Raw genomic sequence first — 26,361 nt, forward strand, 5'->3', positions numbered from 1 at the left:
GAATGAACAAATAAACAAAATAAATCAGTAGGGGCAGAAATTAAACTTCATTGGCAATTTCTCTGAGCCTCCTGAGAATTTTCTGGAATGTTTAGTGACTCTCATAACTCTGTCATTTACATTGATCACCTTTCTTCTATCCATGCCTTTTCATAAAGAAATTAGTTTTATGGCATTTATTTCTGGGCTTTCTATTCTGTTTCATTTATGTGTCTGTTTTTATGCCAGCACCAGACTTTTTTGATTACAGTGGCCTTGTAGTATAATTTTATGTCAGGTATTGTGATCTCTCCCAATTTGTTGTTCTTTCTTAAAATTGCTGAAGCTATTCAGGGTCGTTTATGGCTCCATATAAGTTTTTGAAATATTTGTTCTATATCAGTGAAATATGTCATTGGTATTTTAATAGGGATTGTGTTGAATCTGTAGATTGCTTTGGGTAATGTGGACATTTTAATGATGTTAATTCTTCCAGTCTATAAACACAGTGTATACTTTTATTTATTTGTATCTTCCTTAATTTCTTCATTGTTCTGTAGTTTTGTGAATACAATTCTTTTGCCTCCTTAAGTTTATTTATAGATACTTTATTTTTCTTGTTATATACAACACCATAAAAGTCCTAGAGGAAAACATAGGCAATAAAATTTCAGATATCCTACTTGACAATACTTGTACCAATATATCTCCTAGAGCAAGGAATATAAAGGAAAGACTAAACAAATGGGACTGCATCAAATTAAAAAGCTTCTGCACAGCTAAAGAAAACATCAGCAGAATAAAAAGGGAACCAACCAGTAAAAAGGGAATCAACCATATATGGGAAAACATATTTGCCAATGATACCTTGGACAAGGGTTTGATCTCCAAAATATATAAAGAACTCATATGACTCAACATCAGAAAAACAGACAATCCAGTTAAAAAATGAGCATAGAACCTGAACAGACACTGCTCCAAGGAGGACATACAGAGGGCCCATAGACATATGAAAGGATGCTCAACATCACTAGCCATCAGAGAGATGCAAATCAAAACCACAATGAGATACCACCTCAGACCAGCCAGAATGGCCATCATTAACAAATCAGCAAACAACAAGTGCTGGCGAGGATGTGGAGAAAAGGGAACCCTAGAGCACTGTTGGTGAGAATGCAGACTGGTGCAGCCACTGGGGAAAATGGTATGGAATTTCCTCATAGGACTAAAATGGAACTGCTTTTTGATTCAGCAATCCCACTGCTGGGATTATATTCTAAGAATCCTGAAATACTAATTCAAAAGAACCTATGCACCCCTATGTTCATAGCAGCGCTATATACAATAGCCAAGTTCTGGAAATAGTCTTAAGTGCCCATCAGTAAATGAATAGATCAAAAAACTAGTACATTTGCACAATGGAATACTATGCAACAGAAAGAAAGAAGGAACTCCTACCCTTCAGCACACTGTGGATGGAATTGGAGAGTATTATGCTAAGTGAAATAAGCCAGGCAGTGAAAGACAAATACCATATGATCTCACCTATAAGTGGAACCTAATGAACAAAACAAATGAGCAAAATAGAACCAGTGACATGGAAATAAGAAACAAACTGACAGTGACCAAGGGGAGGGGTAAGGAAGAAGGGAGGAAAGGGAGGGGTCTAATCAAGGAACTAGTATAAAGGACCCTTGGACATGAACAGGGTGGGAATTTACTGTGGTGGGGGGAGGTGTGGGCGGGGCAGGGGAGAGCAATGGAGGAAAAACTGGGACAACTATAATTGAACAAGAATTTTTTTTTAAATGAAAAATAAATTAGTTTTATGGCAAAAAAAATTCAGCAAATTCTTCTTATTCTCTCTTTTCCTATGAAGGACTTGTAAGAATTAAAAAAGCTATACTCTGAATAGCACGTTTAATACATCCTTCTGAAATGTTCACTAGGAAACAATAACCCTGTGGCAGCCTGGCTGACTCACTATTGAGCCGCATGAAGTTAGCTGTAGGATGATGGAATGACTCTGGCTTAAGATGAAGTGCCTCAGGCAGAGTCGCAGCCGTGAAATGATCATGCATGCCCTTAGATGCGAGCAATAGCCTTATTCTTTCTGTTCTGCCCATTCGCCTGTCCTTTTTGTTTCATCCACCATTTCTAACTGATGAGGCCTAGCTACTTTCATAGTAGCTAGTAGGTGCTTGGTAAATATCTGTCGATAGGGCCAGTTTCCTAAAAACTTTATTTCAAATAGTCTGTCCACAGTCTCTGAGTTAAAGGTCTTCACCCAAAGTTCTCCCTAGTCAGGAGCTCTTTCTCTGCTGCTAAGTCACTGAATTTCCCTTTATTTTCCTACTTGCCTTCCCATCCTCTTCTAAAACAGAAAGTGGAATTTATGAGGTTCACACTTCGGAGAACTGGCAAGTCATACTGAGCATGATCAGGAAGCAAGGCTGAATCGCAAAAATGTCAAACAGATGAATTTTGGGTTTAGAACAAATGACATTGCTGAAGTTTTTACATCATCTCTTCATCTCCCTCCCAACTTAAACCCAGCTCCAGGCCCTCTAATTTTCCTTTAATGCACATATACTAGTCTTCCTAAGCCATCAAGGAAATTTGTCTCTCTCTCTCAGAGTAGCTAGAACGCTTCACCACCCTATACCTAACTAGCTTCATAGCATATATGAGTGCTCACATGGGCATTTATTAAAGAAAATGGCACTTTAAAAAATTTCCCACTTTAATATATTTTAAAACTTAAGTATTGTGTAGAAATAAATAAGAGGAAACAGGGAAAAAAAGAATTGACAGTAGACAATTGATCAAGTGACCGAAGTCCCTTATGATTCTTTCTTTTTAAGCTGAATCATTTAACCATGTTACAATGTATATTAGTAAAGGTTTGACCCTGATAGCAGAAACACCGTGAGCAATAGGAAGTAAGGAATTTATTATAGGGACCAACTGTTAATGGAAGCTGTGGTAAAAGTTTATGGAAGTCTTTGAATTAGGGTCTCCCTCTGGGCCTGAAGTCCCTGGAGGTCATCAGGGCAGTAGTGAGGAAGAAAAGCTGTATGTGACACCAAGAAAAACCAAGGACAAACGGATCTGTGTCTATCTCTTCCTGACTCCAACCTGGACAGTGCAGATGATCTGCAAGAGATAACACTGTTGGCCATGGAGCTACGCATGCACCTGGTCTGGACTAGGAGAAGCTAAAGGAAGAAATCCAGCCAAGAACTGGAGGAATTATGAGCTCAGTTTCTTCTCCATATCAAGATGTACCAGCAGATCAGTGACAGAATGCAGCAGCTGGCATCCTATACTGACCTCTGGAGTGTAATGCCTGCTGCTTCATTTTTGCCTTCCAAATCTTGGACAGATTTCTCTCGTGGCCAGCACTAACCTGAAACCATAGAGGGAAGAGAATTCTGGGAAATAGAGTTCTAGCTTAGCTTAGTTTACACATTACAAAACCATCACACTATGTTTTTTAGTTTTGTGGGAGTTTCTAATGCAATTAATTAACAAGTTGGGCTAAATGCCGTGGTGTTTCTCTGTATTACCAAAATTAATAATACAAACTTATATTTCAAGGGTGGGTTTACAGATTTAATTCTTTGTTGTTGGCTTGGGTTGATTTGATTTGGTTTGTTTTGGTTTGATTTGGTCTGGGCGTGAATTGGTTAAGGTCCAATCAGGAGTCAGGAACACCAGTAACATGAATAGGAAAAATTTAATATTAGGAGTTATTAAATAGTAATGAGATTAACTACTAAGAAGTAAAGAGAATTCTAAAGAATACAAGCATAGCAAATAAAGGGAGCTGCTAGTACCTCTAGGGTTCAGGCAGTGTAACCAGGAAAAGAGAAAACTTGGAAGAGGCCCTTTCCCCAACAAAACTGAGAATCAGACCTTGTTGGAGAGGTGCTGCTGTGGCCAGTGCATGGTATAGGAGTTCACTGAGGAGCCATAGTCCAGCGCTGGCAAGCAGGAAACTGCTTAATGGAGTTCTGGCAAGACTTGCTAGGAATCTACTCACTACGGCACCAGTGAAACGTAATAGGAAGCCACTACTTGGGGTACCACTGAAACTTGCTAAATGACAAGCACTTCTGGTTGTCCCACACACCCCTAGCAGGTGCATGCCATAGGAACCAGAAGGAAAAGTACACCAGAACCAGGGAGAGAAACCACTCAGACTTTAGAGTCCCTTCATTACCCTTTACTGGCAAAGCTTAATAGTGTGTCAGCTGGCAAACAGAGTATTCCAGGTCCAGTTCCTGCACCACAAAGCAGAACATAGAAAGGTAGGTTTGGAGGAAAGAGCACTGCATTGATAACTGACACAGAAGGTTTTGGGAGCATGAGGGATCATACTGATTCTTACTTCCTAAATCTGTCTTACGGGAAATTATTTCTGGGACATAGTGCATTTCTTAATTTATGAAAATCTGTACATGTAAATTGCATTATCCCAGCCACAGATTGCAAGTGAGCCGTTCTCACACTGTTCAGTCAGGTCAGCTCCTCGGTCTTGCTCAGCATTGCTTCAGAGGTTAGACTCAGCTGCTTATCTATTTTAAACTTACTTTAAAAATATTTTAATAACATTTCTTAGTCTTATTTTAATGTAACAAAGTTTATTGATCATCTCAACATACAAAGTTACTATGCCAGGCAGTATCATGGGTAGCAATGTGAATAAATTATTGACATGGCCAGTAGGAGCTTATATAATAAATAATTCCATCAATCAAATGAACATTTTCTTAAATAAAATTAATACATATGCATAGTTAGAAAATTCAGATAGTACAGAAAGTTAGAAAGTGCAAAATAAAAGCTTCGTCTACAACCTCTATCCCATTTCTTCTCACAGTTGATTTCTTCCTGGGGAAAGGGGAGGGGAGTTGTGCATTACTTCCAGAATATACAGATAAAATTACCTTTTTTATAAACTAAAGTAATCAAACCATTCACACTGTTTCCCTACCTTGCTTTTTTTCACTTAATAGTACAGTATTCCCTCACTTATCGTGGGTATTACGTTCTCAACACCCCTGCGATAGGTGAAAATCCGCGAAGTACGAACCTTACATTTATTTTAGTATTTATATATATTTTAAGGCTTTATAAACCCTTCCCACACACTTATAAACTGTTCCCAGTCCCTTATTAACCTTTCCCACTCCCTTATTAACCTTTTCCACACTTTTATAAACACTACTTATGTTCTTAAACATATTCTACACTCTTTAAGTCTACGTAACTTTAACAACATACTTATACAGTACCGCAAAATTCCGCGATATAGGAAAAAATCCGTGATAAATAATTAAATATAATATTTTTTAAAATGCTGCGATAAGTGAACCGCAGTATAGAGAGGGACTACTTTACATCTTGGAGATCCTTCCATATACCTAAATATAGGTAGATAATGCATATACCTAATTAGATTTAATGACTGCATGTTTTTTTAATGAAAAGATAGTGTATGTGTGTGTATATATATATTTACCATTCTCATAAGAGCAGACTATTTCATTGGTCCAGATAAGATGTAATATTTATCTTTTGGAATTTTACATATTATAAAATATGGGAATTTGTTATGGTTTTTTCCCCTATTGTTCCTTCTCACTTTTGTCTACTTTTAATAAGTTGTATGTAATTCATGCTTTTTCAAAAGAAGGTTTTCTTGAAAATGATGCCTTAACAGCCAGGTTTAAATTGTTAGGATTACTCCCTGTTCCTAGGCAACTACTATTATACTTTCCGTCTCTATAAATTTGCCTTTTCTGGACATTTAATGTAAATGAAATTATATAATATATGTTTATATGTCTGGCATTTTTCACCAGGCATAATATATTTCATGTTCACCCATGTGGTAGAAAATTTCTTTTTTAAAAAAATATGCTTTATTGATTATGCTGTTACAGTTGTCCCAATTTCTTTTCTCTTTGTTCCCCTCCACCCAGTGACCCCCCCTCCTTCCAGTTGTCCCCTCCGCTCAGTCCATGCCCATTGGTTGTGCATATAGTTCTTCTCAACATCTTCCTGTCTACTCCACTCCCTCCTACTATGCTTTTTAATTCCTGTACCACCTCCCTCCCTTTCCCTGCTTCCCCCTCCCTGATGACCTCCCCCCAGTATGTTCCCCATACCTATAATTCTTTTCACACTCTCATTGCCTACTTAGTTTGCCTTTGTTTCAATTCCCTAGCTTCTGTTGTTGGTTGTTGTGATACAGTTTTCATTTTAATGTTCATAGTTTTGATCCTTTCTCCTAAACAAGTCCCTTTAGCATTTCATATAACAGTGGTTTGGATCTGATGAACTTTAGTTTTACTTTGTCCTGGAAGCACTTTCTCTGCTCTTCTATTCTGAATGACAGCTTCGCTGGATAGAGTAATTGTGGTTGTAGGTTTTGACTTTTCATTCCTTTGAATATTTCTTGCCAGTTCCTTCTTGCCTGCAGTGTCTTTTGAGAAATCAGCTGATAGTCTTATTGGGACCCCTTTGTACATAATTCTCTTCTTCTCTCTTGCTGCTTTTAAGATTCTCTCCTTATCCTTAATTTTTGACATTTTGATTCTAATGTGTCTTGGTGTGGTTCTCCCTGGGTCCAGTTTTTTTGGAACTCTCTGTGGTTCCTGGAACTGTAAGTCTATTTCCTTCCCCAAGTTAGGGAAGTTCTGCTTCATTATTTTTTCACATAATTTTTCAATCTCTAGTTCTAATTCTTCACCTTCTGGCAACCCTATGATTTGGATGTTGGCCCGCTTATAGCTTCCCATAGGTTTCTGAGCCTCTCCTCATTTTGCTCACTTTTCGTTTCCTCTTTCTGCACTGGTTGACTGTTTGTTCCTTCCCTATGTTCCGATTTGTTGACTTGATCCCTAGTTTTCTTTCCCTCACCACTAGTTTCATATGTGTTTTTGTTCATTTCAGCAGGACTAGCCTTCATTCCTTCCCTGTCTTGTTTAAGATCTGCTGTCAGGTCTATAAGCATTCTTATAACCAAAGCTCTGAACTGTACCTCAGAAAGATTTCCTAGCTGCTGATCCATTAGGTCAGATATTTGCTGGCTGTTCAGCTGCGTCACTGGGATCTCTGTCATGATAAGTACCATCCTGACATTTCTGTGTTTACCTTTGGTTCCTGGACAGGGCTTTCACACCTCCTACGCTATAGGGGGCGGAGCGTCATGCACTCATCACAACCAGCAACCCTTCTCACCACACTGTGGTGTTTTCTGTGGTGTGGGAGTCCAAGATGGATTCCTGCCATTCACTCTCCTCTGAGACCGGGAGCCTTTTGCTCCATCCCCACCCCCTCTGGCCTTCGCAGTCCGAAGCAATGGGGATCTGCCTTCCCCAACATTGGAATCGCGAGCTGACGGGTCTGGTCTACAGTCGGGGGTGCTCCCCAGATGTTTCTCGCCTCTTTTTAAATACGGGTGTCTGTGCTTACCACCGTCCTGCTGGCGTCACCACAGCTGCTGCCACGAGCACAGCTTGACCTCTTTGCTCCAACTTTGCCCCTCCCACCCATCCGGACGAGCACCACTTCTTTGTAATTTCATACCTTGGACTTCCATGTAGCTTTATTTTCTGGAACTCCTGGTTATTTCCGGTTTTGTGGTAGATGTATTCCTTCTTAGTTGTGGAGGGAGATGGAGCGTGTCGGTCTAGGCCTCCATCTTGGCTGGAAGTCAGAAAATTTCTTTGGGACTACTATATAATTACTAACTGAGAGTTTTCCACACCCCAGAGTGCTTAGGGTGCCTTCTATATTGTTTCAAATTGTATCTAATTCATAATATAATATATAACTAAACTAATTACATGTTAACAAATGCATTAGAAAAATATGAAGTGTAAAGCATGATTTCTTGGTTTGAAGAAATTATTTCACATTTCTGTCTAAATGATTTTATAATTCTTTAATTTTTCTATTGCTAATTTTTAACTTTTGCTTATATATTCTAAGTGAACATCCACTTGCATATCTGAATGTAAAAAACAAAACAAAACCCTGAGGCTTAGCTATTATTTCTATTTCAAAGTATAAAAGCCCAATGCAAGTATGTTCAGGGTGGTACAGTAGGAAAATATGTTGGTCATTTGTGAAAACCTAGCTTACCTAATTGGAGAAGCAGAGAATAAACATTAAAGCATGTAGAACCACAGAATTTCCTGAGCCATCTCCTGAGTGGTGACCTTCCTGCCACCAAATCTAGTATTAATTCTGTCCCAAATCCCTGCCCTCTAAAATGAGTAAACTAAAACCTATTATCTGCATCTCTCATGTCAAAGCTTGATATTTCTTGAATAAGCCTATGTATCTAATAGAACACGGTAAGGAACAGAAGTCCAGAGAAAGGTGATAGGAATAATTATAGCTAATATTCATTAAATTCTTACTTTGTAAAAGGTGCTACATTTGAGCTGCAGTACCTAATCCAACTTAATGAATGTTATTCCCATCTAAGGTGTAGGAAGTGGCTTAGAGAGAATCTGGACCACTTAGCTAGTACGTGGCAGAGCCAGGGCTCAGACTCAGCTTTGTCTGATTCCAAAGCTCATATTCTTTAACAGGATTCCTCGAATGAGTCCCAGTTTTAGGCATCATACTTCTGGGAGCTATTTTGGTCTTTGCTTAGAGGTATTGCAGTGGCGTCACTCCTGCCCCTTCATTTCTTCAACCGTTTTCACTCCTACACCCAGCAAGGGGAGCCAGTCAGGAAATGCTAATTAATTGTCTGTTATGGTTAATACATAATTGTCACACGTTATTTACTAATCTCTAATTTCCACATATTTCTAATCGAAAATATACTGAGTACTAAGTAAGAGAGATTATTACCCTCTTACTGGTTTCCCTGCTTTCATCTGTGCCCCTTACATTCTATTGTCAACACAGCTTCCAGAGTTACCCTTTTAAACGTAAGTAGATCGTATCATTCCTCTGTGCAAAAATTCTCCAGTTGCTTCTCACTTTCCTAAATTAATTCCATGATCATGTCCCTCAGTTTACTCACGTCTTTGCTTAAATGTCACTTTCTCAGTGAGGCCTATCCTGTTAACTCTATTTAAAATTTTACCCATCCCTCTTCAGAAATCTTACCCCCCTTCCCTTTTGTGTATATGTGTGCATCACATATATTTATTATATTTATTTTCTGTGTCTTGCCACTAGAATATAGGCTCTAGGAAAGCAGCAAGTTTCATTTTTTCAGTGGTGTATCCCATCTCCCAGATAGGGTCTTGTATATAATCAGTTCTTAATAACGAATGAAGGAAATTAATGAAATAAGAAAACAAAAATAAAGTACAGAGGGTCAACAAAGCCCAAAGTTGTTTTTGAAAATAGTAATAACTAGACTTAATACTCCAGTAATTTTAACTCCAGAATCCATCCCTTTAACCACTAAACACAATACACAGCTTCCAAAAGGCAACTTCCTCCTGCCTTCACAAAGCTTACTGTCTAGTGAGTGGGCTCACAAGAGTCACACTGGGAATAAATAGCTCTGTGACCTTGGGTATTTTTTTATATTTCTGTGCCACAGAATATCATATAAATATGATAACAGTATCTGCCCTATAGGGTTGTTTTGAGCATTAAATCCTGTAACACAGGTGAAGGGCTTACTGCCTAGTGTATAAATAAGTCTTCAGTAAATGTTAGTAAGTGCTGCTAATTTTTTTGGTTGTTACTACATCTTTCCTCCTCATTCTCCTCCTCTCGTCATGTTTAGCTCAGTTTTCTCAGGAAGTATTATAAATGTGGCAAAAACCAAACAGAGGACCTATAAGCAATAACAGATCAATAATGTGGGAAAGAGGGAGTTGTAAAGAATGGGAGATAGAGTTTGTGTATTACCCTTGGGTCAAGAGAACTTTGGAATAACATTCCAAGGGCTCCATAAGAACAACCCTCCCCCAATACACACACACACCACTCTATTTATCAGGCTATCCACTCCCTACTGAAAGAAAGGTCATATGCTGATTACTTGAACTGAAAACAAACCAAGTATCTGACTAACTCTCCAATGGTATCGTGGCAAATGTATGTGTTCAAAAGGAGAGTGTCACTATAAGCATTTGATAGTTTGGGTAGAAGAAATCTAAAAGTTCTAGTCATGTCTGCTATCTCTTCTTCCTGTCCTCTTTAACAAATTTGCAAACTCAAATGCTTGAAAAAGGCAGACAAGTAACGTAAATGATTGAGGTGGAAATTGTACATAACTGGAGAATGCTTGTTTTATGGCAAAGGATCTACTTCTAATTAGTTCCAGTCGTTTGTTGTCAGGCATTAAAAATGTGGGCACAGTTGCAAGATCTACTTCTCAAAAGAAGATAGAAATCCCCTTTTGAAAAATTTTCTAATTTTTAAAATTAATTAATTTTTATTTTATTTTATTGTATTTTTCCATTACCTTTTATCACCCTATACCCTCTTCCACCCCCACCCACCCCCACCCCCAGCAGTCACCACACTGTTGTCTGTGTCCATGAGTTCTCTCTTTTTTTCTTTTTCACTTGATCCCTCCACCCCCCTGAAACCCTCCCAGAGCTGTCAGCCTGCTCTCCATCTATGAGTCGGTCCCTATTTTCCTTGTTAGTTTAGTTTGTTCATTAGATTCCACATGAGAGTGAAACTATATGGTACTTGTCTTTCACTGACTGGCTTATTTCACTTAGCATGATGTTCTCCAGGTCCATCCATGCTGTCTCGAAGGGTAAAATTTTTCTTCTTTTTTATGGCTGAGTAGCATCCCATTATGTAAATGTACCACGGCTGTTTTATCCACTCATCTACTGATGGACACTTGGCATGTTTCCAAATCTTGGAAATAATGCTGCAGTGAACATAGAGGTGCATATATTCTTTTGAATTAGTGTTTTGGGTTTCTTGAGATAAATTCCCAAAAGTGGAATTGCTGGGTCAATAAGGCAGTTCCAGTTTTTACTTTTTTGAGTTAACTCCATTCTGCTTTCCACAGTGGGCACAGTGTTGCCAGGTAGAAGATAGAAATTTGCTTTGAAAAAATTTCCTAATGATTAGTAATAAACATCAAAACAAAAGAAATGCAAACTGCCAGTTTGTAGTCTCTATTATAGAACTTTTGTGTGCATCTATGTAGAAAACAATGACAATTGCAGAATTTTAACTTGAAAAATAGATATGGCTAAAGAATAAATTTAAGAGGCTTCTAAAGACATGATTACCAACCCTATTTGCAGAAAAGAGAAGAGAAAATAATAAAGGTCAGAACTTGGGGGAAGAAATCTATGAAACAAAAAAAGGAAGAAAAGTCAAAGAATGAGCACAAGAGAATCACACATAGAAGATCAAGAGAAGTACCAAAATTCCTACTTTGGGATAAAAAAAATTTTTTAAGGTTGCTAATTTGAGCAGTCTTTCAGTGGGTTCTGTAGTACCATTAAAAATTAACAAATTATTTTGCAAGAAAACAATGAGAAAAGAAATACAATTATGAGCTGAAGCTAGCCTCTAACTTATTCTACAATACAATGGAATCTGATGTATTCTTTTGGTCCTCCAGTCAGTGCACTTTCCTTTTTTAGAAAAAAATGTACTGAAAATGCATGGAGGGGAGAAGGCATCTCATCTGCAGAAAAGTCATGGGAAGATAAGGGCCGGTCTGCAGAGGTGGTTCTCTGTGAGTCTTGTTCTGGTTCCGCCTCCGCCGCAGTGTACCTGGCAGCCCGGGTCCTGTGGCAGGATTCCAGGGTAGTCAAATAATCCCTGACAGACAGATTTAAAAATAAAATGTTTATAACAGAATAACTTAATCAAAACAAGAAAATTTGAATGTTTTCATCTAGAGCAAATGAACTTCTCCCAAAAATATATCTTTTTCTTACTCTGCATGACTGTTATAAAATACAGTATAAAATGTTATATCCCCCATGTTGAGAAAGGAGCTAGCCAGCCTTAACGTCCACTGTGGTTTTACATATAACCAATAAGATCTTTTTCTTTTTCTTTTAGTTTTTTTTAAGTATATTTTATTGATTATGCTGTTACAGTTGTCCCAATTATTTTCCCTTTGCCCCCTCCACCCAGTACCCCCTTCCCTCCAGCAATCCCACCCCCTTAGGTCACATCCATGGGTCGTGCATGTAAGTTCTTTGGCTTCACTTTTCCTGTAATGTTCCTAACTTCCACCTGTCTATTTTGTTCCTACTAATTATGCTGCTTAATCCCTGCACCTTTTCCTCCATTCTCCCCCTTCTCCTTCCCCACCGATAACCCTCCAAATGATCTCCATACCTATTATTCTGTTCCTGTTCCTGTTCTGGTTGTTTATTTAGTTTGTTTTTATTTATATTCTTGTTTTTATTTTTAGATTCAGTTGTTGATAATTGTGAGTTTGCTGTCATTTTAATGTTCATAGTTTTGATCTTCTTTTTCTTAAATAAGTCCCTTTAATACTTCATGTAATAATGGCTTAGTGATGATGAACCCCTTCAGCTTTACCTTGTCTGGGAAGCACTTTATCTGCCCTTCTATTGTGAATGATTGCTTTGCTGGAGAGAGTAATCTAGGTTGAAGGTCCTTGCTTTTCATCACTTAGAATACCGCTTGCTAGTCCCTTCTTACCTGCAAAGTTTCTTTTGATATATCAGCTGGCAGTCTTATGGGAACTCAATTAGGTAATTCTTTGATTTTCTCTTGCTGCTTTTAAGATTCCCTCTTTATCTTTCACACTTGTCATTTTAATTATGTTGTGTCTTGGTGTGGTCCTCTTTGGGTCCAGCTTGTTTGGGATTCTCTGTGCTTCCTGGACTGGTATGTCTATTTCCTTCACCAAACCAGGGAGTTTTCTTTCATTATTTTTTCAAATAAGTTTTCAATTTCTTGCTCTTCCTCTTCTCCTTCTGGCACCACTATGATTCAGATGTTGGTACATTTAAAGTTGTCCCAGAGGTTCTTAATCCTCTCCTCATTTTGGAATACTTACAAAATTTTAAATAAAGCAATTAAAGCTACATGATCCACTTCAGAGTGTTGACATCATGTGTAGTAATGGAAAGTTATTACACTATTTCAATATCTAGGTCCAAACTCATTTTGTTAGGTTTCCTTTTAATATTATGGAGAATAATTGGAGAAGAGTGGCTAATTCTTGATTTAGCTCAGAAGACACACAGGAGAGTCTCAGTGAGAAGTCAGAAACTGGGCACAGACAGCAGTGCTTCCTGCAGGACTTATAGGGACCCTCCCTCCTGAGCCAGGGTTCTTGTGAGCACAGGTAACTATTTTGTGCACCCACAGTTCTGTGACAAATGCTTGTCCTCATTTTATTGTGCTCCAGGAAAAGTGAAGTCTGCAACCTGGGGATAAGGAGCAAGTGTGCCACTAAAACTATAGGAGGAAATGCCATTAAAGATTCCGCTTCCTGATCAGGGCAGTGGAGAGCAATGGGGGGAAAATTGGGACAACTGTAATAGAACAACGGTTTAAAAAAGAAATTTAAAAAATTAAAGATAATATCAAATAAATGTAAGTAAAAAGTCACTTTGGAGGAAAGGAAAACGATTCAGCTTCCCAGTGAGAAGAGCAATGTGAAAGCTAATGTAATATAGCAGAAATTCCTAACCCCAGACTATTTCCCTTTTGTTTCTTTTTCATACATTGAACTTACAAATAAGATTGCATTTGAAGGAAAGCTAAAATTATATTTTCCAAAAAGGTTTGAAACTCACTCCCATCTTTAAATAGTCCAGGTGTCATCAAAAAGGTGGTTGAATTGATTATCCATCATTCAATACAAGAGCCCAAGTGCCCTGATTCCAGGTCATTCATTGCTCTATGTGAGCTCTGATCTTCTGGCCTGGATCCATGATTCTCAACCCTGCTGCACATTTAGAATCACCTGGCGTTCTTTTAAAGACAACAGATGCAAAGCTCCCATTGAAGGCCATTTGAAAGCAAAATCTTTGGGACTGAGACCTGAACATTAGTGTCTTAAAAGTTCCTCAGTTGGACTCACAAGTCTTTAAGGATCCCAAAACCCAGAAGGACTGTCATTACCTTTTGTGAAAATGCTGATAATGTCTAATATGACTTAATATTCTTTACCAATAGACAGTGGTTGTAAAGGTAGTACTCTCCATTCTGGTGGGGAAGGGGAACCTGAAATTTTAGGGTCCAAAAATTAACTTCATGCCCTTTTTTCAGATCTGTAAGTTTAAAATTCTATAAGATGGGCTTATGAAAAATGAGGATTATCTATTTTAACTCATGGCAGCTATGGATTCAAATCAAAAAGTATTTATTCAGCTCTTTCTTTGTGTTCAGAACCTTTTAGGAAGCTACATGAGAAACCTCAACACAGAAGATGTAGCCTCTTCCTTTAGGAAACTTGTTATTTATTATTACTGAGTTGGGGGGAAAACTTACAAAATTTTATAGTAATAATAATACCTAGCATTGATTGACTACTTCCTGAGTACCAGACACTATACTAAGTAGCTTATGTGTACCATGCTATTTAACACTCACAATTATAACCTTGAGAGGTTATGAGATTTAAAACTCTACTTCTATCTTTATTTAATAGATGAGGGAAATAAAGCACAGAAAAATTCAATAACTTACCCAAACTTATTTGAATATTTATAGTCTGAGCCCAGAAGCCATTCTCCTAACCATCAGTCAGTCTATAAAATAGTGAAAGATAATGAAATGGTTGTTTTCAAGCTACCAACTTTTGGGCTGTTATTTTTATGCAACAGTAGATAATAGAAATACTGGTACATAGTAAGTGCTATGTAAGTGTTAGCAAATAATGTTATTATCGTTATGTGGATCTTTGATGCCAAGTTCTGACATTCAAAGATGATCAATATGGAGCTATTGTAGGTGCTTGGGTGAGGGAACCAACATAAATTAAACAGTATCTTACTAACTTCCCAATGGAATGTGGTTTAAAGGAAATACAGATTAGTGCAAGGGAAGTTATTTTCAAGAACTGTATTAGAAGTTTCACAAAAATAAAACACCTTATATGGAAGTAATAATCAATGGCACCATGCTAAATTACTTAACATATTACAACATCTGCTCAAGTTATGCAATTTTACACTTCCGTGATTCAGAATTTTGTTTCACCATTCATAATTCTTCTTCCTCGTGGTTACAATCAAAATTTTACTGGTTTCATCCAGTACTTGTGAATTTTGTAGGATATTTTCTACAAAGTAACAACAAAAGTACTAATTCAAAATTCTGAGAGGTTAACAAATAATGAAGAGGTTTGTTTTTGCTCGGGCAAGTCCAAGAATGCTCTTTCTGAAGTGGTCTCTGGCTGCCATTTACATTTTTGCTGTCTCTCAAGTTAAGGAGACATTTGTAGTGAATGGGAATTTTTATCTATTTACTAACTAATTGATTTCCCAATTGCATGTTTGATGACTTGACTCATTATTTTATAAAGATCTGTGGTGTTACAAGGAAAGCTGTGGAAAAAGAACACATTTTGCTTTATTTTATTTTATTTTATTTTATTTTATTTTACTTTATTTTTTTACAAAACAAATTTGTTTAATTGGTGTGGTGAGGGTAGTTGCAGAGATTATACTTGGCCAAAGCTAAAATCTGTTATCTTTCCCATCCAAAAAAGTTAACTGAAGCTGATGTGACTTCTGGGAAGTGCATTGCAGCTGACAGCTGGGTGTGCCCATGCCGAAGTGTTATGATGAGAGATTGGTCCACCAGGAATGGAATGTGAATACTCTAGAAGGATTGAAAAAAAATTATCTGGACGATATCACCTTTTTTGGAATTAATAAATGGTACATTTTTTAATAGCATAACTCTCTGGGTGCTGTGTCACAACTGGCAGTTACTTGTTTTTCTGACATAGCTGTATGCTATTTCAGTGGCTCCATCCCAATGTTTCAAAACCTGTACGTGACTGTATGTTTGAGAATTACCATCCCAGTCCCTGGCAGAGTGCTGAACACATCTTGGTGCTCTGAAAAATGTTCGTGATTATAGTATAATTTATCCTTAGTTGCCAGTGCTGTGCAGAGAGCCTTCTCTACAAATGCAGATATTATTTTATTTAATCATTGCTTCAATTAATTTTTCTTTTATCCATCATCTTGTTTTTCTTCTTGGTCTTTCAAAAATGAGGTTTTATATCCAAAAATGCTTTCGGAATGCTTACTATGCTGTAAAAGGCAATGGAACTTCAGTATATTTATGTTTATTTATGATTGACATGTGCATAGTCTTAAAACACCATTGGTCCCCAGATCTTTTTGTTTTCCTTAGTGAGCACTTGCCAAAAGCAGTGAAAGGATCGAGGCAAGCATCTCACAGGATCATGTAAACAAATTATAAATATTTTCTATTCCTTTTCTCCGTAAATTTGAAAATCATCATACTTATTGAAATCATTGATAAAAATGTTGAAAAGGGCAGAACAGCACAGTAGTCCACTTGACACTTCCTTTTAAGGTATTCTCAGTCTATTTAGTCATGAGTTATGGAAACTATGACGGGAAAGGTAATTTAGAATCAAATTACAGAATGCCTAGAATGTCATGTTGAGGAGTTTAGACTAATATTATTCTCGACACTAAGGAGCACGCAATAGCATACTCTTGGACAGGGCGGTGACGCAATTGTGTTTCAGAAACTTACAGCAGTGGTAGATGTTCAGCAAGACTGAGAGGTTGGAGGAACAGAGGCCATTTAGTAGGCTAGTGTAACAGAAATGTTGATTAGAGTCTTAGAAGGAGATCCACACAGAAAGCTATCTCTAGCATGATTTGCTTTTAGCAAGGGTTGCAAACTAAATGCCTCCTGAGGCCAAATCATGCAAAGGAGTCTAGCAGGCCAAAGGAAGAGCAGCGCCTCAGTGAGGGCAGCCACTGCTTACCTCCAGCAGTTGTCACCATGCAGGAATGTGGGAACATTGTTAACAGAAATTTAGCTTTTATATAGAATCTCTTTATTTTGAAATGTTGCCTTAATTTTTTTAAAAACCTAGACAGCCAAAACAAAACATACCTGCAGCCAAGTGGAGCTCATAGGATGCCAGCTTTACAGGTCTCGCTTTTAGCCTCTTCTGGTTGTGAATTCTTGTGGTGTGATATGGCAGGGAAAGGCCTAAGGAAAGGAATTAGAAAACTTTTTTTGAGGTACAGCTTGATAACATAATTAGAAAAGAATGGAAAATGCAAAGCTCACAACTCTCCTTATGGGTAGCAAAAGCAAAGATTTAAACAACTTGTCCCTAAGGAGCCCTTTATAAATAGATTGCTCTTCTAGTTTAATTTTGCTTAGGTAGCACTGTTTCCTTCTTATTAGTAAGCATTGTTAGCATTTTTGAGAAATCATAGTTTTGATAGAGAGTTGTGGAGGAGCTGCTGAACTACAGAATAAGTTATTACAACAGAAAATAAATTATGCAGTGCTATAAATACTTGACTCAGTGACTCAGCAAATTCCCTTTATGTCCAAAAGGAAACACTTTGTACCTAACTCATGAGATCTGTTTTTAATTTCCACAGCTTTGCAGTTGTCCCTGTTTGTCACTGATAGATTTTCACATTATGTGAGAGACGTAAAGATAAAGAAAACCACTTTCAGGGGAGATTTAAGTACTGGGGAAATGAAAGCAGGGGGAACCCTTAGTCACAGGAGTGCTTCAGTATGGCAGGGGATTATCAGAAGTCAGAGAACCATCTGGAATGACTGTGAGAAATTAGATGATTTTAGTATACTCTTGGATGGTATTTCTTGCTAAATTAGAATAAATTGTTATGTTAAAGGGAAGCCCTTGAAAAACATATAATTAACCTTTTCAGAATTCAACAAGCATTTTATGTGTCTCCAATATCCATATTTAAGATACTTTAACCAGACATTTGAGTTGATGCCAAGATGCACCAGAGATGGTCTCTGCCCCCAAAGGCTGTTAGGAGAAAGGCTATGTGTACACAAAATTTTTAAATTATTTATGTTTAATTGATTAATAGTTTAATGCTATTAATGTTTTTAAACCCTAATAAATTGTTATTTTAATAAGTTTTTATCATCATCTCTTAATAAGCATCCAAAATAGGAATAATATAAGAACTGATTTCATATAATACACTTTTATATAGCACTATAGTATTACTTACCAATATTTTTAAAACCCTTCTCTACCCTGATTATTTTTAATACAAATACTTTTATTGCTATTATATTTTATCACACTGAAAACTAGACTCTATCCGAAGCTGTTCTATCTAATATAATTCTGAGAGGTTCTAACATGTCATTTCAGCACATTCTTGAGCAAAAATAGTCCTAAATTTAAAAATAGAATGAAATAATTGTTAGAAAAGTATAAACGAAGTTTTATATTAGATAGTGTCTTAGTCCACGCAGGCTGCCCTAACAAATGCCATAGATTACCTGGCTTAAACAACAGACATTTATTTTCTCATGGTTCTAGAGGCTAGAAATCTAAGATCAAGGTTCCATTCAATTCAGTTTCTTGTTAAAGACTCTTTCTGGCTTGCAATCACCTTCTTGCTGTGTCTTCACTTCACCCTTCCTCAGTGCATACATGCACTTGAAGAGAGGGTGCCTGCTCTCTGGTATCTCTCCTTATAAGGACACTAATTCTATCAGATCAGGGCCCCACCCTTATGTCCTTATTTAACCTTAATTACTTCTTTCAAATACAACCACACTGGGGGTTAGGGCTTCAACATATGAATTTTAGGGAGACACAGATTATAACAGGTAGAAAATAGAGGGAAAAACCAGGGAAGGCATTTGAAAAGGGTAGGATTTTTTTTTTTTTTTTTTTTTTTTTTTTACTGTGTGGTTGCCTCTCACTTGTGCCCCCAACTGGGGACCTGACATGCAACCTAGTCATGTGCCCTGACTGGGAATCGAACCAGCAACACTTGGCTCGCAGGCCGACGCTCAATCCACTGAGCTACAGCAGCCAGGGTCAAGGGTAGGATTTTAGTGGACGCTTGTAGAATGAGTAGGATTTTAACCATTAGAGATTGGAGATTCCAAGTGGAAGAAATACCTTTACAAATGTCATGGCAGTAAGAAAGCAAAGAGTATGTTCAGCACACAGAACATTCAGCTCTTTACCCTGCATGATGGCATCTACACTAATGACTAGTACTCAGGAAAGCGAGGATGTGGCCAAATTATTTAGTATCTTATAAAAAACGTAATTTTCTGGTTTCAGCAGTGCTCTAACTAGCTCTGGGATCTTGGTTATGTTCCTTTACTCCTATGTATCTTAGTATGTCCATGTGTCAGTGAAAAAATTAATACCTGAAGTTGCACTTAATGACCCCACTTCAAACAAGTGATTTAGGTTTAGCAAGTGATACATGTTTGTGTGTGCCTGTATACTTTCACATTTGTGCTCTCACACTAGCAGATGTGCACATTTTTATGCACAAAAATCTTCCACTTACATATGTAAAATTTGAACCAACCAACCCCCCCCCCACCGCCATGAATTGGAAACCTTTTCCTGCATATTCCAATTACACAAACTGTACCTCCCAGGGATGCCCCTGGCTGGTTTGGCTCAGTGGATTGAGCGTCGGCCTGCGAGCTAAGTGTCGCTGGTTCGATCTTCCAGTCAGGGCACATCAGAGAAGGAAAACTCTGACTCCAAAAAACCTCCGCTGCCTTGCGGCATACCTCTTCAGGGGAAAGGCTAAGGGAGTAAACCCCGACAGAAAATCCGGAGCTGGAGTCCCTAAGGCGGTTTGACGTTGTAGTCAACACCGGCAACTCCTGCGGCGCACCTGAAGCCAAGCTGTATTGACTCCGTCTTTCCCTTGGACCCTTCAGCTGCGAAGAGGGGGGGGGTCTGCTGCATGGGCAACAGCAGACCCTCCATATCACCCTGCCCAGGCTTTGTAGCTTCAGCTTCACTGGAGAGGACACTCCAGCGTCATCGCAAGATGTCGATTCAACACGGGAGGAGACAGATACCGTGTCACTCCCGAGTCGGACTGCACAGCCATTCTCGGCGGTGCAGATAGACTCTTAAGAAGCTACACCATCGTCTCTCGAGACGGACGGCTGCCGACGACGACGACCTCCCAGGGAGAGTTGATGACCCAGCCAATTGGAGAAATAGATGGTTTCTTCATCCTTGTTGCATTCCTTTTTCCAACTTCATTAGGCTTCTTATTTCTTGCTTCCTTCAGACTTCCAATTCCCTCAGGACTGCTTTTCTACTCTTTTAAGGAAACTTAAAGCCTTCTTTCATACTCAGCTGTAGTCAGCTGGGTAAAGGTATCCCCAAACCTCAGGGACATTTACTTCTTAGTAGGAACTAGCCCTTAAACTCTACAGATGAAATATGAATAGTAAAATTGCAGACATTAATAAATGGACATAGAGACTAGAGAATGAGGGTGGTGAGGTGGGTTTTGTGGTGTTCCTAAAACCTTAGAAATAGAAAATGATCTCCTGAAGCTTCGGCTATCTCTAGTCCTAGAACAATTTAATATAGCTTTACACCTGTTTATTCTTAGCCCTGTAGCTGTCTTGGTTCATTTTAGCCATATAATTACTGCTATTTACCTGTATCTATAGTTCTAGGTACGGAGGTGGGCTTACCCATGCAAACACTTGGATAACTTTGACCCAATCTGTATGATTCAGTAGATAAATTTTCTTTGGAAATGGCTACTTGTTCCTCATTCTAGAGTTCCCGTTTTAATGAATCTTTCCAAAATAAATAAGAAACAGTAGAACTAAAGTTGAAGAAGAACTGTTTTCCTCAAAAGTAGGGGTATTTTTTTTTTCAACAGATACACTTTCTTCCCCCACTATATATAGTAAGCTTATAATACTAAGTTTTTCTTCTCAAAAATAGGATGGCTAGCCTCTATCAGATACACATCCAAGTCAAGAAGGTGTTATTTTCATAATGAACTTAAGCTGAGAGCTTAGGTGACTCATCTCAGAATATTTTACCAGTCAGAAAGTTTTCAAGGTCCAACCCCAGTATTTACTGCTCTGTGGCCTGCACTTGACATAGGCACCACCCTAATGAATCACACGGACTGTCCATCACTCATTCTCTGAAGACCACAGTTTCAAAATAAAACACTTAGAAAATGTAGGCACTGAAGTGACAACTGCAGTTACTTCGCCCACGGTTGACTGTACCAGGGATGCAACCTACAATTTTAGTCTTTATTTGGTCATTGACAAGAGTTTTAAGTTTTTAAGTCAAAACTTAAGTGAAATTCAGAAATTTAGGACCCTGAATGCTGATTTTGTTATTTATAGGATATGCTTTCAAGACTTACTTTGCTTTTCATAATTCTAACAAAATAATTTTTTCATCTCTGGAAAAGTTGTGTAGATGGAAAGGAAGGAAAACGTGTACTACAAAAGTGTAGTTCGATGTTGCTATGCTTCCTACTTTCATCTAGTAAAGAAGTAATAAAATTCAAGTTAATAATTATACTTAAGGGTCTTCGGCCAAGGTGGAGGCAAGACAGACATGCTGCGTCTCCCTCCACAATTAAGAAGGAATACAACTACAGTATTCCCTCACTTATCGTGGGTATTACGTTCTAGACACCCCCGCAAAGTAGGAACCTTACATTTATTCTACACTCTTAAACCTGTGTAACTTTAACAACATATGTATACAGTACCGCAAAATCCTGCGATATAGCAAAAAATCCCTGATAAATAAATATAATATTTTTAAAAATCCCGCGATACAGTGAGCCCGTGATAAGTGAACCACGATATAGAGGGACTACTGTACCTCAAAACTAAAAACAATTGGAAGTTCCAGAAAATCAAACTGCATGGAAGTCCAACAAACAAAGAAATAAAGAAGAAATATTCATCCAGACAGGTAGGAGGGGCAGAGCCAGGGTGGAGAGAACACAGTGTGGTGGCGGTGGGGGCAGCAGCAGCAGGCCGTCAGAAAGCGCAGTCACACATTTTAAAAAGTCAGGAGGGACACCTGGGGAGCGTTCCCAGCTCCTCACGGGACCTTACAGCTCATGGTCCCAGCACCAGGGAAAATCAAGCCTCATTGTCTCTGACTGCGCAGATCAGTGGGGGTTGGGGTGGAGGCAGAAACTACCGGTCTCTCAGCAGAGTCCACTTGTTTAAAGGGCTCCCACGGTCTTAGAACATCTGCAGACCCACTCACTCTGGGAACAACGGCCAGGGGAGCAGCTAGAGGGGCGCTAGTCCAGTGCAGAAGTGGGAGAGGTGCCTAGAGAGGGGCGACTGCTGGGCAAGCAGCATGTTCCCTCTCGGATCCCTCCCCCACATACAGCACCACAACAGGGCGAAACAGGTCGCCCTGTACTGATGAATGCCTAAGACTCCGCCCCTAACAACGTAACAGGAGTGACAGCTCTACCTAGGATGTGAAGGCAAATAAACACAGGAACCTGTCAGAATGAGGAGACAGAGAAGTATGGCCCAAAAGGGGAAACGGATCAAGGTTCCAGTGGGAGAACTAAGCGATGAGGAGAGAACCAAGCTAACAGACGCAGAATTCAGAACACTGGTGATAAAGATGCTCACAGGCTTGACATATATGATTGAGTATGGCAAACGCATAAGAGAAGAAGTGAAGGCTATGCTCAGTGAAACAAAGGAAAATCCACATAAAACCAGTGGTGAAGGGAAGGAAACCGGGGTTCAAATCAATATTTGGAACATAAGGAAGAAAAGAACAGTCAACCAGTGCAGAATGAGAAAGCAAGAATTGAAAAAAAATGAGGAAAACTTCCCAAGTTTTGCAAAGGAGATGGACATACAGGTCCGGGAAGCACGGAGGGTCCCAGGCAAGCTGGGCCCTGAGGGGACCACACCAGGACGCATCATGATTGAGATGCCAAAGGTGAAAGATAAAAACAGAGTCCTGGGGGCAGCAAGAGAGAGGCAGAGAGTTGCCTACAAGGGGGTGCCTCTAGGACTATCAGTTGATTTCTCAGAGGACACTTTTCAGGCAGGAAGGGACTGGCAAGCGGTATTCAATGTGATGAAAAGCAACCTACAGCCAAGATTCCTCCATCCAGCAAAGCTGTCATTTGGAATGGAAGGGCAGATGAAGTGCTTCCCAGACAAGGTGAAGCTAAAAAAGTTCATCATCACCAAGCCATTATTATATGAAATATCAAAGGGACTTACTTAAGAAAAAGAAGATCAAAACTATGAACACTAAAGTGACAACAAACTCACAACTATCAACAACTGAATCTAAAAAATAAAAACAAAATCCAACTAAGCAAACCAGAATAGGAACAGAATCAGAGGTATGGGGATCATTTGGCGGGTTGTCAGTGGGAAGGAGGGACGGGGAGAAATGGGAAAATGGTGCAGGGACTAAAAAGCATAATGGGTTGGTACAAATTAGACAGGAGGATGTTAAGAATAATATAGGAAAGGGTGAAGGCAAAGAACTTATATGCACAACCCATGGACATGAACTAAGGAGGGTGGGATTGCTGGAGGGAAGGGGGTACTGGGCAGAGAGGAGCAAAGGGGAAAAAAATTGGAACTACTGTAACAACATAATCAATAAAATATACTTAAAATAATAATAATAATAATTACTTAATATTAGAGCTTGCATTTTTTCCTTTACATTCTTTGTTATTAGAAGAAGTCTCTAAGATAGTGATAACGTTATCCAGCTCAGAGGATGTAACCTCTAAAGTGTAACTACACAAGGAAAGAACTGTGCTCTTCCAGGGAATACACTTTTGTCTTTTTATCCTAATTTAGTATTGACCTATTACATGTAGGACATCTCGAGCTGAATGTTCATAGCAAGCTTTCTAGGTGCCTGGTCTGCCTCGCTGTCCCTGCAGATCCCTAAAACCACTTACTGTTCCTCTACCCTGGCAAGTGCCTGTATTTTCCAGAGACATCCATGACTTCCTACTATAACATGTACAACAACTAGGCTACTTAAGCCGCTCGTTTGCTAAATATATATTAAATGCCAGTGAGATTTGGTAGTTTGTATCTTTCATGGAATTTGTCCATTTCATCTAAGTTGTCAGTATTGTTGACGTAAAGTTGCTCATAATATTCCTTTATAATCCTTCTAATATCTATAGAATCTTTAGTAATGTTACCTTTCATTCCTGATATTGATAATTTTGTCCTTTTATTTTTAATCAGTCTGGCTAGAGATTTGTCAGCTTTATTAATCTTGTCAAAGAACCGGCTTTAGGTTTCATTGATTTTCTTTTTTGTTGTTCTTGTTTTTTATTTCATTAATGACTACTTTCATCTTCATTAATTTTCTTCTAATTGCTTTGACTTTTAATTTGCTCTTTTTTTTCTAATTTTTTGTAAGAAGAAGCTGAGGTCATTGATTTGAGTTCATTCTTGTTTTCTGATACAGGCATTTAGTACTTTTAATCTCCCCAAAAAGTTTTGCTTTAGTGGCACCCCACAAGTTCTGATGCATTGTATTTTCATTTAATACAAAGTCCTTCTAATTTCCCCTTTTATTTCTTCTTGGATCCATTAGTTATTTAGTTTCCAAATAACCGAAGATTTTCCAAATACCTTTCCATTACTAATTTCTAATTTAATTCTACTTTGATCAGAGAATATACTTTGTATGATTTGAATCCTTTTAAATACATTAAGACTTATTTTATCACTCAGAATGCAGGTAGTCTTGGTAATTGCTTTGTAAACATGTGAAAAGCATGAGTATTCTGCTGTTGTGCTATAAATGCCAATCTAGTTAAGTTAGTGGGTAGTGCGATTCAAGTCTATTATATCCATGCCAATTTTCTGTTTCCATTTCTATTAATTATTTAGAGAGAGATATTGAAATCTCCAACTACAGTTGTATATTTATTTCTTCTTGCATTTTTATCAGATTTCCTTTGTGTATTTTTAAGCTCTTTATTTAGTACAAGAAACCCTTTGGGTTTTTTTGTCTTCTTGATCAGATGACCCTTTACCGTTATTAAATGACCTTTATCTGTAGTAATATTCTTTACTTTGATATCTAAATCATATGTTAATATAGTCACACCAGCTTTCCATCCTTTTTTAAAGGTAAACTTCTATTTTTTGAGTATTCTAACATTTACCAAGACTTACAAAGGAAATATAGTTTCTACATGTTCTCACCCAGTTTCTCCTGTCAGCAACCTTTTAAAAAATATTTTATTGAAATATAATTCACATATCATACAGTTCATCCACTCAAAGTATAATTTAATGGTTTTAGAATATTCCCTTCCACTACAATCAATTTTAAGACATTTTCATCATCACAGAATGAAGCATCATACCCATTAGTTGTCACTACCCATTTCCCTCATTCCCAAGCTCTAGGCCACCACTAACCTACCTCCTGTCTCTATGAATTTGCCTATTCTGATAATGTTATGTTCTTTCACTTTGCATAATGTTTTTAAGGTTCATCCATGGTGTAGCATGTATCAGTACCTCATATCTTTTTATTGCCACATATATAACACATTATATTCACCAGTTACTGAACATTTGGATTGTTTTCATTGTTTTTATTGTGAAATAATTCATCTAAAAATTCACTCTTTTAAAGTGTGAAAAAGGGCTCTTCCTTTTAAGTAATACGTAATGTCAGCTTTATCTGATCTTCAAATTTTGTTATTGCTTATAAATCTAGTTTATGACTTCTAAAATTTATTAACATTGCTGATTTGGTCTTCTCTCTTTTCTTACTCTTTTGTTCTTGTACATTTTTGCCAAAGAATTTTTGCTGTCATTTCAGTGGGGTTTGGAGGCCAAAGAATATTCAATTTGCCTCATTTAACAACAACAAAAATCTCTTAAAATTATTTTCAAAGAAGGAAAATAAATTATTCAAAATTCTATTTCCTTTCCTTCATTTTCATTTTGTTTTTTTCCTCCCAGTTTTTGTGTACTTGCAGACATAATCATAGCATATTTGATTGGTTTTCTGAAATGTAGCATATTATAAGTACATCACCATATTAACCACTTTAATGGCAGCATGATATTCTTTTGTGTTAATGATGGACCTGACCTTTCTTCTCTATAGTTAGACATTAAAATTGCTAACTTCGGAGGAGGGAGGTATAGCTCTTAAAGATAGTGCCATAATAAACATTTTTGTTGAGCTTCTGGGCCATTTGCAAGTACACATAGTGAGAGCTGCAACTCACCAAATTCCTCTATTTCCTGTGCCAGGACCCACGGGTCCCTTTCTTCTGTTGCTCCCTTTGCTCTTGCACCTCAGAGAAAACACCTTGTTATGTATCTACTAGTCTTTTTTGCTGATTATGTTCTCCCAGTTTACAGTGCTGTTGTAAA

The 26,361-nt window shown here is 38.0% G+C and overlaps 1 protein-coding gene across 2 annotated transcripts in view; it reads left to right on the forward strand.

The window, feature by feature from the left end:
- Nucleotides 1-26,361, forward strand: part of SBF2 (SET binding factor 2) — a 412,105-nt gene that overhangs the window by 299,699 nt on the left and 86,045 nt on the right. The window lies entirely within an intron of this gene.

The sequence above is a fragment of the Furipterus horrens genome, unplaced genomic scaffold (assembly GCF_987537825.1).
Source record: "Furipterus horrens unplaced genomic scaffold, mFurHor1.1.pri manual_scaffold_2, whole genome shotgun sequence".
NCBI lineage: Eukaryota > Metazoa > Chordata > Mammalia > Chiroptera > Furipteridae > Furipterus > Furipterus horrens.